Genomic DNA, 11,204 nt, shown 5'->3' on the forward strand with positions numbered 1-11,204 from the left:
TCTCTCTGAATGAATAAATAAATAAATCTTTTAAAAATATAAATAAAAGACCCTGAGAGAAATATTACATCCTCCCACCCTAGCTTACCAACCTAAGAAAAGCAAATTTCCTAAAGTGGCCTGGATAGTAGTCCTTCTATTTGCCCTAATGACAGTGATTTCTCAGGAAGGTTGGGGTCAGGGCCTGGGGCAGGGGAAGGAAGGGGGTAGAGGAACCCTGGAGGAGCAATGTTCACTGTCTACCTTACCTAACTAGCTTTAAAGGCCTGATTCAATCTACCTGATGGGATCTCAATGCTCCAGGCAGTAAATTTGTCTGAACACAGGTGAGAAGCATGGAGTGCCGTGGTACTGGTGCTCGCTTCTAGGAGGCTGCGCTGGGGAGGCTGTGTGATCCTGGGCCTCAGTGTTCCCCATCTGTGAAGTTGGAATACTATGCTAACTGCATCTGAGGAGTGCTTGATGCTAAGAACCTAAGAAAACTGCAGGAGAGATACAGGAAGCTCAACATTTGGTGGAATTTTTATTGAACCTCATTACCTCTGTATTTTATAGACAGTTTCTGATTATGTTTCAGTCGCGGAACTTTTTTTTCCCCAAAAAATACTTACCAGGAACTTAAACCCAATGAAATAGTCCTGTATTCTTCCTGGTAATTGAAAGAAATTGGCTAGGTTGAGATTGATTCAAGTTTTCTTGGACATCAGAGTGTAATGGTTCAATCAGGACTCGGATTAGCCCAGATTCCAAACCTTTAGCTTTACGTTGTTGGGCAAATGGTTTCATCTCTTAATCCTTCATTTCTTCATGTGTGGATAAGGGAAATGAGACCTACCTCCTAAAATTGCAAGGATTAAGTGAGATCTGTGACTCCTTAACACTAAATTAATGAAAGGTGGGGAGGTTGAATTTGCCTACATGCAGCCTCAGGACATTTGGGTTGGAGCTCATTTATGTTTCTGCATATGGGCTCTTGATTCAAGTTGCAGATAAGTCAGCAAGTCAGCAGGAAAACTGTTGAAAGATAGGATTAAAGAATTTAACTGCATTTTAGTTCTTAGAACATTTAATCTTTTTTCTTGGTACTAATTTAACGAGTAGCTTTGCCCCGATGGCTGCCAGGATGTTGACAGTAGGGAGTTGTCCTATATCCTGGAGCTGTAGAGTGACAAGTGCAGTGCTGTAGAGGATCTGCGTGCAAGACCGGCCAAGCTGTGAAAGTAGCAAGGACCTGGAGGGAAGGTGAAGTTGAGGCAGGTTTCAGAGACGGGTTCCATCACGACGGCCAAGCCCCCTCTTACCTCAGTCGATCACCCTAGACCTTTCATGGGAAGAAGCCCTGAAAAGTTGGGTCTCCACACCTGGCAGGCCCATCTTACACAGGGGCCAGGGGGAAGCCTGTGGATCACTCTGGAGGAGAGGAGGGATGTTTGGGAGCCTTTTCCCGCCCCCACTTTGAAAGTCAGTTCTGACATCACCCAGAGCGCATTCAATTGAATAGAATGCCATAGGTTTCACTAGAAGAGAATTAGAAAAGGAGGCCAAAAATATATCTTAGAAATACATCTAACTACCAGAAATCTTAGTAATGTTTAAAATAACAGTTCTTAATAACTCCTAGGTTAAATAATAGTCTAATCTGGAATAAACCATTTGGGTCAACTTCAAAATGAGAAGCAGTGCTATATAACCAACGTGGGGGACTTGGGCCAAGGGCTATTAAGAAAAAACTATTTAGCCAAGAAAATCTGAAGATAATTTAAGAAGCTAGTGAGGGGTGCCTGGGTGGCACAGTCAGTTGAGCGTCTGACTCTTGGTTTTGGTTTGGGTCATGATCTCAAGGTCACACAATCAAGCCACATGTGGAGCTCCATACTCAGCACAGAGTCTGCTTCGGATTCTCTCCTCCCATTGCCCCTTCCCCCTCTAAAAGTAAAAAGCTAGTAAAAAAAAAAAAATGTAGACGGGATTAATAAACTCCACAAAAAAGGAATCTACTGGGTTAAAAATAAAAAGACATGCTTTTGGCAAACTGGAATTTTAAAAATAGGAGTAAGACATGGGATACATAAAATGAGCTTTTTAAAAAATTCTAGAACAGGGATCCCTGAGTGGTGCAGCGGTTTAGCGCCTGCCTTTGGCCCGGGGCGTGATCCTGGAGATCATGTATGGATAAGGGAAATGAGACCGGGATCAAATCCCACGTCAGGCTCCTGGTGCATGGAGCCTGCTTCTCCCTCTGCCTATGTCTCTGCCTCTCTCTCTCTCTCTCTCTCTGTGTGACTATCATAGATAAATAAATAATTTTTAAAAATTCGAGAACATTAAAAAGTCTACATATAGGGACGCCTGGACAGTTCAGTCGGGTAGGTGTCAGATTCTTGATTTTGGCTCAGGTCATGATCTCAGGGTAGGGAGATCAAGCCCTGTGTTGGGCTCTGTGCTTAGCGGGGAGTCGGCTTGAGGTTCTCAACTCCTTCTGCCCCTCCCATCTCTCTCTTTCTCTCAAGTAAATATTTTTTTTAAAGTCTACTTATAAGTTAAAAATCAAATTTTCTAGGGAAGTAAACTCCAGAATCAAGGAATAATACAAAATATAAATAGACTAATAACTATAAAACAAAGGAAGAAGATAGTCAAAGGAATGAAGTCGAAGCAAGGTCTCACATTGCCTGATGTCAGAACTTACTACAAACCTACAGTAATCAAAACCATTTGGATGTTAACTATACATTGTGATCATTTTGCAATAGATACAAATACTGAATCATGCATGTTATACACCTGAAGCTAATATGTCAATTATACCTCAATTTTTTATTAAAAATGTGTGGTACAGCATCAAAACAGACATAGACCAGCAGGATGAATAGAGAGTCCAGAAACGAACCCTTCCATTAAGGGTCAAATGATTTTCAACATGAGTGTCAAGACCATTCAATAGGGAAAGGAGATGGTGTTGGGAAAATAGGCTATCCTCCTGCAAAAGAATGAAGTCGGACTCTTACTCTACACCAAATACAAAAATTAGCTCAAAATGGATTAAATACCTAAAAAGAAAGTCCTACAACTATAAAGCTCCTAGAAGAAAACATGACAAAAGCTTCATAGCTTTAGATTTGGCAAAGATTTTTGCATATGACACCAAAAACACAACAAAGCAAAACTAGATAAATGAGACTACATTCAACTTAAAGACATTTGTGAATTTCAAAGGGAATAATCAGAGTGAAAAGGCAATCCACAGTATGGGAGGAAATCTTTGCAAATCATGTATCAGATAAGGGGTTATTATCCAGAACATATAAAGAACTACAAGAAGAAAAAAACCCAACCTGATTTTAAAAGGGCAAAGGAGGGACACCTGGGTGGCTCAGCAGATGAGTGTCTGCCTTTGGCTCGCGTGATCCCAGCCAGGCTCCTAGGATCAAGTCCCGCATCGGGCTCCCTCTGAGAAGCCTGCTTCTCCCTCTGCTTATGCCTCTGCCTCTCTCTCTGTGTCTCTCGTGAATAAATAAATAAAATCTATAAAATAAAAAAAAAATAAAAGGGCAAAGGAAGTGAATTTCTCCAAAGATGATATATGCAAATGACCAACAAGCTTTCGAAAAGATGTTCAACATCACTAATCTTTAGGTAAATGCAAATCAAAACCACAGTGGGATATCACTCATCATGGCTATGAGGAAACAGAAAAAAGCAAGGGTTAGGAAATGCAGAAACGGGAACCCTTGTGCACTATTGGGAATGTCAAAGGTGCAGCTGCTATTGAAAACCATTCTGGGGTTACTCAGAAAATTAAAAGTAGAATTACCATCTGATCCAGCAATCCCACTTCTGGGTATATATATTCAAAAGAATTAAAAGTAGGATTTCAGGGGATCCCTGGGTGGCTCAGCGGTTTCACGCCTGCCTTTGGCCCAGGGCGCGATCCTGGAGTCCCGGGATCAAGTCCTGCGTCTGGCTCCCAGCATGGAGCCTGCTTGTGTCTCTGCCTCTCTCTCTCTCTCTCTCTCTATCATAAACAAATAAATATTAAAAAAAAAAAAAAGAAAGAAAGTAGGATTTCAGGGACGCCTGGGTGGCTCAGTGGTTGGGAGGGTGGCTTCAGCTCAGGTTGTGATCCCAGGATCTGGGATGGAGTTCAGCATCGGGCTCCTGTGAGGAGCCTGCTTCTCCCTCTGCCTGTGTCTCTGCCTCCCTCTCTCACCCTGTGTCTCTCATGAATAAATAAATAATTTTTTTTTAAAAAGTAGGATTTCAAAGAGACATTTGCCTTCCCATGTTCATAGCAGCATTGTCCACAATAGCCAAAGTGTAGAAACAATCCAAATGTCCATCAGTGGATGGATGAATTTTTTTTTAAGATTTTATTTATTTTTTCATGTGAGATATACACAGAGAGAGAGACAGAGACAGAGAGAGAGAGAGAGAGAGAGAGGCAGAGACACAGGCAGAGGGAGAAGCAGGCTCCATGCAGGGAGCCCGACATGGGACTCGATCCCAGGTCTCCAGGATCACACCCTGGGCCGAAGGCGGCACTAAACCGCTGAACCACCAGGGCTGCCCTGGATGGATGAATTAAACAAAATGTGGTCTATACATAAAATGGAATATCGTTCAGCCCTTAAAAGGAAGTTTTGACATACGCTGCAATGTGAATAAACCTGACATTATGATATGTGAAACCATAAAAAGACATACTGTCTGATTCCCCTTATATGAGGGTATTTAAAATAGTTAAATTATAGAAACAGAAAAGTGGTTTCCAGGGACTGGGGTAGGGGTAAATGAAGAGTCGCTATTTAATGGGTATAGAGTTTTAGCTTTGCAAGATGAAAAAGTTCTGGAGATCTGCTGTGTAACAATGTGAATTACTACTGAACTATCCACCTACAGATGCTGCAGATACCAAAAAACAAAAACAAAAACCAAAAGAAGATGGAAAGAAAGAAAAGAAAAAGAAAGTAGTCGAGGATATCTCAGGGCATGAGACCAGACTGTTTAAGGGACAAGTTCTGTAAATCTTTAAGGAACATCTAATTCCTAGTTAATATAGATTTTACGGAGTGGGAAAAATGATGAAAATTTCCCAAATTATTCTACAAAGCTGTAAAAACCTTGAAAACAAAGCAGAACTTTACCGCACACAAACCATAACAGTGGGCTATTTTCATACATGCCTATAGATGCAAGACTCCTAACCAATATGGAAACCAGTTGAATCCAATGTGATTGTATTCACATATTATGAAATTAAAAGGCAGTCCTACCATATGACCCAACCATCATGCTCCTACATATTTACCCAAAAGAGTTAAAAACTTAGGTCCACACAAGAGACTGCACACAATTGTTTATAGAAGCTTTATTCATAATTTCCCAGACGTTGAAGCAACCAAGACGTCCTTCAGTAGGTGAGTGGGTAAGCAAACTGATTCATCCAGGCAATGGAATATTACTCAGCGATAAAAAGAAATGAGTTATCAAACCATGAAAAGGCATGGAAGAAGCTTAAATGCATATTGCTCAGGGAAAGAAGCCAATCTGAGGAGGCTGCCTACCGTATGATTCCAGCTACATGACATTCTGGAAAAGGCAAAACTATGGAGATGGTAGAAAAGATTGGGGGTTACCAAGAGTTGGGGGGTAGGAAGGGATCAATACCTGGAGCAGAGGGGATTTTTAAAAATGTTCCCACAGTGTGGTTCTGTGACCTGGGGAGAAATCAGGCTGTCCAAATCAAGGAAGTTCCTTTCCAGTCTCCAAAGAGTTCAGTTTGTTTGTTTTTTAAGATTTTATTTATTCATGAGAGACAGGAGAGAGAGGCAGAGACACAGGCAGAGGGAGAAGCTGGCTCCTCGCAAGGACCCTGATGTGGGATTTGATCCTAAACCCTGGGATTACGCCCTGAGCCAAAGGCAGATGCTCAACCACTGAGCCACCCAGGCATCCCAAGAGGTCAGTTTTGACCCTAAAATCATGAGCTAGTACCAGAAGCAGTAACAGCAGCAATAGCTGGAAAGCACTGGAGACTTATAAGTCCCAGATGTTAAGTGCCTTGCATATATGATCCCATTCCCCCCAACAACTGTGTGAGGAAGGGACTAGTCCTATAAGACTTTTAGGGATGACAAATAGGACTTGTCCAGGGAGGCAGGGCCAGAGTTCAACCGTGGTCTCATGCCAGAGCCAACACACTTTATGGCTGTGCAGAGGCTCTTGGAAGTCGGACTCCTGCAGGACCCAGTTGGTGGCGGATGTGCTGGAAATGCATGTATTTCAAGAGTCGTGGCTTTAGCTGGTCCCTGCCATGACGGGATGGTGGTCTAGCGTTAGCAGCTCTTCTGATTCTGTTAGAAAATCAGAAATCTGGATTCTTATATGCAATTTGCTAATAGAAGTCTCTCTATTAAAAAAAAAAACCACTATGAAGGGACGCCTGAGTGGCTCAGCGGTTGAGCATCTGCCTTCGGCTCAGGTTGTGATCCCAGGGTCCTGGGATCGAGTCCCACTTTGGGCTCCCTGCAAGGACCCTGCTTCCCCCTCTGCCTATGGCTCTGCCTCTCTCTCTGTGTCTCTCCTGAATAAATAAATAAATAAATAAATAAAATCTTAAGACACCGTGAGGGCAAAACATTTCTATAAGCCAAATGCAGCCCTGGAGGCTGTTTGCAAACTCAGCCTAATATAGTCCCCGTAATGGAATGCAAAGTCACCTATCTGTGGAGTGAATTTGCCACATGCAGGTGCTCCACACCCATCCCTGCACCCACATCACACACCATCCCTCTCCCAGCTTGGCTGCTGTGAGCTCCTTCCCCTTCAGAGCACCCCAGAGTCTCCCTGGAGCCTTAGAATGCCTCACTTCTCTGCTAGCTCTGTTGACCAGGCCCGGGGCCAAGTGAAGTGCTCAGTGTTCTGTGCGCATCCTCTCAGGTAATCGTCACCACAGGCTGGGTTCAGAAGGCTTACGCACCTTGGCCCAGGTGGCAGGGGACAGAGGGCTGTGAAGCCGAGGCCCCGCCCACCTCTCCCAGGCCCACTGTCACACCCTCAGCATCGCTAACAGGCAGGCACCGTGTGCCAGGCGCCGTGCCAACCCCTTCACTGTGCTACTCTCTGAGTAGTTACCAGTATTTCCCCAATTCATAGGGGAACAAATCAAAGCAGAGAGGCTGACTTACTTGCTCAGGTCCCACAGCTGAGGCCGTGCTAAGAATGTGTAGGAGGAAACCGGGCATCAGTGCCGGCTGAGACGGTGCAGGTGGCTGAGACCGCAGGTGGGTGCGCAGCTTCCCTCCCTGAGAACGGGGGCACACGCGCTTCTCCCGACGCTGGGCTGAGTCAGGGAGAGCCCCGCGGCTTCTCAGAGGCCAGGTCATTGGGAAGTGGGGACAGGCTGCGGTGGGCCAGAGACAAGCAGCCCCACCCCGGGAAGTGGCTCGGGATGAATCAGTATGACGGCACCTGAGAGGGTGAGGCTGGCGCTGGCACACCTGCCTGCCGGAGAGCTTCCTGCCCGAGCCTCCAACAAAGGCTGCTCCTGGGGTGGGGCTGGGCCGCGCAGCAGCTCCCGACATGTTCAAATGAATGAACAAGTCCACCTTCCTCACCCCCCCCCCAAAAAAAAGCTATCTTCCCAAAGAGTCCTCCGCTCTTCCTAGGATGGTGGCATGGGCAGCATCGGGCGATGAACACTATCCCCCAAGGGCAAGGCTGTAGGGAAGTAACTCTGATTCCCACGACGTGTAAATTGCAATGATATTTACGAAGGACATATTTATTCTGTTTTTCTCCTGCTAACATTCTAGCAAATATCCCAGGCAATTTAGATGGCAAGTGGAACTATTACATGAGAAATGCACAGGTGGCGTGGGGGTGAGGCAGGGTGTGCGGATAGCAACAGAGAAGTGGGAGGTGACTGTTGGGTACACTTGCAATAACCCAGTCACCCCGCCTTTCAGAGCGGCCTGAGCACAGGAGCGCAAACACAACACACATAAGTTACATGAAAAGAAACACATAAGTTGCTTGAAAGAAACAAAACCTTCCCATGGCCTATCTTTTCTTTTCTTTTTTTAAAGATTTTATTTATTCGTGAGAGAGAGAGAGATGCAGAGATACAGGCAGGGGGGAAGCAGGCTCCCTGAAGGGAGTTGGATGTGAGACTGGATCCCAGGACCCCGGGAGCACGACCTGAGCCAAAGGCAGACAGACGCTCAACCACTGAGCCACCCGGGCGTCCTTTGCCACAGCCTTTCATTCTTCATGTGTCACCATGGACACAAGCACAGGCTGGCTGCAGACGGGGGGGTGGTGGTGTGGGGGGGTGTGAGGGCTTCCTGTGGAGCACCCCCCCCCCCCCCGCATGCCTGCCACCAGGTGAGAGTGGTCCCAGCAGCGTGAGCAGAGCAGAGGGACCCTATGCGCTTCAGCTTCTGAAAACGCCCCATGGGTTGAACGATTCACCTCTCATCAAGACTTCTTTGGAGACAGAGGTTGTTAGGTGACATGAGTCAACTCCAGAATTTAATACAGTCCGGGACTGGGGAGCTTGTGGCATCACCTGCCCTCTCACCCTAGGCACTTACTGGCAGCACCTTCAGAACTGCCCCTCCCCGCCTCGCCGCACACAGCCGTCCTCCCCACACTCTTGGGTCCCGAGCAGGCCAGACTGACCTGTGTGTTGTCAGGGTTAGATTCCCTGGCGAGGGATAACAGTGTCTGAAGAAACGAGAAGTCTGCTTCTCCATCGTGGACCCATCTGCATGGGCAGTCAGGGCTGGGGGGCTCCTTCACTGGCTGGGGACCCATGCTCCTGCTAGCCTGGTCCTCTGACAGGCATGGTCTCTGTTCTCAAGTTCACTTCGTGTCCAAGAGGACTGCTCCATCTGCACCCATCATAGCTGCATCCCAGCCAGGAGGAATGAAAACAGGAGGGGAAAAGAAGCTGTTCCTCCCTTTGACCCATTCCTAGATCTATGCACACCATCTCTGCTCCTGTGCCACTGGCAAAACCCTCGTCAGGCAGCTACATATAGCTCTCGGGGATGGTGGGAAAGATAGTCTTTATTGCAAATGGCCAAGAGGCCTGTTGAAATGTAGGGGTTCTTTTACTGAAAAAGGGAGAAGAAAACAAATCTGGGGAGCAACCGGCTGTACCTGCCCAAGCAGTCAGCAATAAAAGGCTTCTGCAAAACGTTCCGTAACAGTAGGGCCATTCAAAATCAAATGACAATGAGATACTTTACTTGCATCAGACTGGCGAAATATAAAATGTCCAATAAATGCCAAGTTATATAGAGGATGTAGAAAAATGGGAACTCTCATAACTGCTGCTGAGAGTATAAATTGCTAGGGAGCCTTTTGGAGAGCAATTCGTTTAAGAGAAATTAGAGCAATTCCTTAAAAGCTGACTATAGTTGGACCTAAAACCCAGCTGTATCCACTTTTAGAGAAAGTCTCCCAAGCACACAAGGAGAAAGGTACAAGAACTGACTGCAACATTGTATATAATATTGAAAAACTGGAAACAACCAAATGTCCATGGATAAACAAACTGGGGTATGTGCATGCAGTAAATGATAAGACAGAAATTGAGGTAAGTGACCCAGAGCCACATGTATCAACATGGATAAATCTCAAAACATAAATTGAGAGGACTCAATTGACTCTGTTGTAAGATTTCATTTCATACAAAAGTAATGAAAAAAGATAATGTTAAGATTAGATAAACTGAGTAGTAGTTGCATAAGGTGTTCATTATATTATTATTTGGGGGGTATTGCAATTGGGGTGGAGGTTTTTCTGCATTCTTTTTTATTGTAAAATATACCATTTTAACACTTTTGAATGCACAGTTCAGTGGCATTAAGTGCATTCACGTTGTGCAACCATCACCACCATCCATCCTTCCCACACTAAAACTCCATACCTGCTAAACTATAATGTTCTATTCCCTCTTCCCTTCAAACCCTAGAAACAACCACTGTTCCATTTTCTATCTCTATAAATTTGGCTACCTCAGAAACTTCAAATAAATGGGATCACACAATATCTGTCCTTTTGTGACTGGTTTATTTCACTTAGCATCAAGTCTTCAAGGTTCTTCAATGTTGTAACATGAATCAGAATTTCCTTTGTTTTAGGGTGTGTGTGTGGGGGGGGCTCAGTCGGCTAAGCATCTGCCTTCAGCTCAGGTCTTGATCTCAGGGCTCTGGGATCGGGCCTCATGTCAGGCTCCTTGCTCAGCAGAGAGCCTGCTTCTCCCTCTCCCTCTGGGCCTCCTCTCTGGCTCGAGCTCACTCTCATTCTCTCTCTCAAATAAATACAATCTTAAAAATAAAAAAAGAATTTCCTTCATTTTAGGGCTGAATAACATTCCATTTTATGTATATGCCCCATTTTACCTACTCATGTCAGTGGATACTTGGGTTGCTTCCACCTTTTGGCTATTGTGAATAATGCTGCTACGAATATAGGTGTACAAATATCTATTCGAGTCCCTAGTTTTAATTCTTTTGCATATATACCCAGAAGTGGAATTGCTAGATCATATGGTAGTTGTTTTTAATTTTTTGAAGAATATCATTCTTTATGTTTGAAATGGTTCAAAATAAAACAATCGTTTGGTTTTTTTTTTTTAAGTGTTTCATGACGAGAAGTTGCTATGAAAAAAGTTGTGTTTTCTCCCATCTTGACTACAAATACACTTACATGCATCTGATATTCTTTGGGAAGTCCTTGACATTGGCTCTCCCAAGTCCAAGCTCTTGGAAGGTTAATCTGCACCCATACTGATACTCAAGCTTTGCTCGCCAGTGATGGCTTCATGTGGGTGCTGATCCCATTCTGGCCAGTGAGGTGGGAAAAGGAGCGTGTGTCTGTGTGTGTGTGTGTGTGTGTGTGTGTGTGTGTCAGTGGGGGGCACTTCAGGGAACTATTTCCTCACTCCCAAGAAAGCCATTCATCATTTCTGGACAAGGGTGTGTTAGCTGAGATGGCTGGAAATGCTGCAGTCATCTTGACACCTTCCCAAACGTGGAGCAACACCAGATGGCAGAGCTGAGAGGTGGGAGGGCCTTAAGTTCCAGTTGTGTGGCGTTCTTGGTTGTACCATGAGTAATGCAGGTACGGTACACGCAATAAATGTTCTGTTATTCTAGCTGGTCGAGGGGAAGCTATTAGTTGAGGTTGAGAGC

Source organism: Vulpes vulpes, chromosome 8 (genome assembly GCF_048418805.1).
Source record: "Vulpes vulpes isolate BD-2025 chromosome 8, VulVul3, whole genome shotgun sequence".
Classification (NCBI taxonomy): Eukaryota; Metazoa; Chordata; class Mammalia; order Carnivora; family Canidae; genus Vulpes; species Vulpes vulpes.